Source organism: Phaenicophaeus curvirostris, chromosome Z, assembly GCF_032191515.1.
Source record: "Phaenicophaeus curvirostris isolate KB17595 chromosome Z, BPBGC_Pcur_1.0, whole genome shotgun sequence".
In the NCBI taxonomy this organism is placed as follows: Eukaryota; Metazoa; Chordata; class Aves; order Cuculiformes; family Cuculidae; genus Phaenicophaeus; species Phaenicophaeus curvirostris.
Genome location: NC_091431.1, coordinates 34,617,605 through 34,621,651, shown reverse-complemented (window position 1 = coordinate 34,621,651; position 4,047 = coordinate 34,617,605).

Here is a 4,047-nt window from a genome sequence, read left to right as displayed (position 1 = left end):
TGAATCCAGTGGGGTCAAAATAAGTCCGCTGAAGTCAAAACAAACCCTCTGAAGGCAAACCAAATCCACTGAAGTCTAAATAAGTCCAGTGCAGTGGAAATATGTCCAGCGAAGCCCACTGAAGTCAAGAAAAGTCATCTTCGGGGTAGATCCCTGAAGATCGAACTTTAGAGCCAGCTCTGCAGACTGGTATCATTTGCGAGAGAGCACGCTGCAGAAAAGGTCTCGCCTATCTGCTCTTTGTTGATTGCACTGAAAGAAATTTTCCTGAAGGAGGCGTGCTAGGACAGAAAGCTGCTGCTTGTTCTTTCCTTCTCGCAGCACTTTCACTGTAAATAGCATCACCGGAATATTTCAAGAAACTTGTCTTGACCTCAGTTGTCTTTTGACTCCAAAACACTTGTTTTAACTTCAATGGACAAGTTTTTACTTCGGGTGAGGTTTTTTTACTTCAGTGGTCTTGTTCTGACTTAAATGGACTTCTTTTGAGCTCAGAAGACCTGCCTAGAATCCAAATGAGTTCTTATGACTTCAGTAGAATTCTTTTGACTTCAAAGAAATTGTTTTGACTTCAGTGGACATGTTTTGATTTCAATGGACTTGATTTGACTTCATTGGGCTTGTTTTGACTTCAGTGCACCCTCTTTGACTTCAAAATTCTTGTTTTGACTTCAGCGGACTTATTTTGAATCCAGAGGACCCATTTTGAATTTAAAAGAGACTTGTTTTGAGCTCAGGGGATATGCTTTTACTTTAATGGAGTTGTTTTGATTACAGTGGCCTGCCATGATGAAGGAGGTAAAGACCTCACAGTTTTCTCCAAGTATATCCTTCTAATCAGCATGGCATACAGAAGACAAACCAGATATTTCGTTTTGTCCGTTTCACACCCACACTCCATTCCCACGTGGGTTGTTCTAGACTGGCTTTCTCACACACTGAGGACTCTTGCTTGGAGCACAAGATTTTTAATCATGTTTATTCTTATTTTCCTGGTACCAGCCTCACTAGTCCCAATTAATCTTCCATATATTTGGTGTAGCTCCCACAGTGGACTTCTTTGACTTCAAATGAATCAAGTTTACTTTAGTGCATTTGTTTTGATTTCAAGATTTTTTTTTATACCAATGGACTGCTTTGAATTTCAATGGAATAGAGTGAACTAGTTTTGATTTCACTGGGCTTGTTTTGACTTTTGCAGCCTTGTTTTGACTTGAGTGCACTTGTTCTGAATTCAATTGAGTTGTTTTGACATCAGTGCACTTGTCTTTAGTTCAAAGGCTTTGTTTTGTCTTTGGTAGTCTTGACTTCAATGGCCTTGTTTTAACTTCAATGGAATTGTTTTGATTTCAATTGACTTTTTTTTTTGTTGTTGACTTGTTTTTTCTTGTATTTCAATGGACTAGTGAGGTCTTGGTTTGGCTTCAATGGACTACTAACAGGCAATAGCTTTCTGTCCTGGCACCTTCACAGAATCACAGAATCACTAAGTTGGAAAAGACCCACTGGATCATCGAGTCCAACCATTCCTATCAAACACTAAACCATGCCCCTTAGCACCTCATCCACCCGTGTCTTAAACACCTCCGGGGAAGGTGACTCAACCACCTCCCTGAGCAGTCTGTTCCAATGCCCAATGACCCTTTCCATGAAAAATTTTTTTCTGATGTCAAGCCTGAACCTCCCCTGGTGGAACTTGAGGCCACTGCCTCTTGTCCTGTCCCCTGTCACTTGGGAGATGAGGCCAGCTCCCTCCTCTCCACAACCTCCTTTCAGGAAGTTGTAGAGAGCAATAAGGTCTCCTCTCAGCCTCCTCTTCTCCAGGCTAAACAACCCCAGCTCCCTCAGCCACTCCTTATAAGACTTGTTCTCCAGCCCCTTCACCAGCTTTGTTGCTCTTCTCTGGACATGCTCCAGAGCCTCAACATCCTTCTTGTGGTGAGGGGCCCAGAACTGAACACAGGATTCGAGGAGCGGTCTCACCAGTGCCGAGTACAGAGGGAGAATATCCTCCCTGGACCTGCTGGTCACACCATTTCTCATACAAGCCAAGATGCCACTGGCCTTCTTGGCCACCTGGGCACACTGCTGGTTCATGTTCAGTGGGCTGTCAACCAACACCCCCAGGTCCTTCTCCTCCAGGCAGCTTTCTAGACAGACTTCTCCTAGTCTGTAGCACTGCATAGGGTTGTTGTGCCCCAAGTGCAGGACCTAGCATTTGTCCTTATTAAACCTCATGCCATTGGTCTCAGCCCAGCGGTCCAGCCTGTTCAGATCTCTTTGAAGAGCCTCCCTATCCTCCAGCCGATCGACACTTCCACCCAGCTTAGTGCCATCCGCAAACTTGCTAAGGGTGCACTCAATGCCTTCATCCAGGTCATTGATAAAGATACTGAACAGGTCTGGATCTGGCACTGAGCCCTGGGGAACACCACTTGTAACTGGCCTCCAGCTGGAGTTAACTCTGTTTACCACCACTCTCTGGGTCCAGCCATCCAACCAGTTTTCCACCTAGGAGAGTGTGCGCCAGAGGCTGACAATTTCCTGAGCAGAATGCTATGAGAAATTGTGTCAAAGGCTTTACTGAAGTCCAAGAAGACCACATCCACAGCCTTGCCCTCATCCAGTAGGCAAGTCACTTTGTCATAGAAGGCAATCAGGTAAGTGTGGCAAGACCTGCCTTTCATGAACGCATGTTGACTGGGCCTGATCACTAGGTTCTCTTGCATGTGCTGTATGACGCACTCAAGATCACCTGTTCCATGACTTTTCCCAGCACTGAGGTCAGACTGACAGGCCTATAGTTCCCTGGACCCTGCCTCCGACCCTTCTTGTAGAAGAAATCACAACTTTGGAGCTGGGGTCTGCTAAGATTGGTTGAAGAACATAGATGAAGAAAGTGCTGATACTTAGCGTCTTTGGTGGTTGTAAAATGACTTCCAGGGGAACCTCTTAGGAGGCAATACCTTTCAGTCTGGACATTTTCCCCTGGCAAGCAATCTTTGGATTGCTGCACTCAAACAGTGAACATCCAGGGATTGCTACCTCATGGAAAGTGTGAGGGCTGATAGCTGTTGCTGATTGTAACATTCCCTTGGCAGCCCTTTCAGAGCCGTCCAATACTGGGGATTAGTGCTTCCTTTGCTGCAGAGCAGTTGCCTTGTCCTCCATCAGCAGAACCCTGCTTCAAAACCCAAATTTCCATGCGAACCTTCCCACATGGATGGTTCTTAGCAGCCTTTTCATAGCCTCCACTCAATACTGGGCATCAACGCTTCCTATGTTGTGGAATGGTCACCTGGCGCTCTGACATTCATAGCAGAATGCCAGTCCAAACATTGCAATCGACCAGGAACTGCTACCCCATGGAAGGTGCCCAGACAGAAATCTGTTGCCTGTTAGTAGATTCCCTTGGCAGCCTTTGCAGAGCCCCCACCAACACTGGTGATCAGCAGTTGCTTTGCCGCGGAACGGTCACACCGCTCTCTAACAGTCACAGCAGAGACACACTCCAAAATTGCAAACGTATAGGGATCGCTCCCACACCGACAATGAGAACTGCGTTGTATGCGCAGCTTTTGAAGTGGGCTCCTAGCACTCGGGAATTATGGAGCTATCGGCCGCTAGGGCGGCTGAGAGCTGGGCAGCGTGGGGAGGATACCCACTGAGGTACGGCAGAGCCAGAAGGCTGCTTGGGGCTGCCCCAGTAGGCCAGGGTTCAGGCTGGTTTTCGGAGGCGCGAGGCGAGGAGCCGGGGTCCGGCCAGAAGTGCAGGTACAAGCAGGTGAGGGCTGACCCCGAACGACAGGGCCGGCAGCAGGCAGCCCACGCCGCGCCCAGCGACGCCAAGCAGGGAGATAAGTATTCTAGCGCAACGCCCCTCACAGGCACGGCGCGAGAAAGCAGGGCTGCTGAAGACACCCCTTCCGCTCCAATCAGTCCCGTCCCGAGGCACATGGGCTGCCCCGTCAGTGTGTCGTAGGACTCGCCGGCAGGCCGAACAGCCAATGGGAGGCGGTGCTCCGGGTGGGGCCGGGTGCGGCCGCG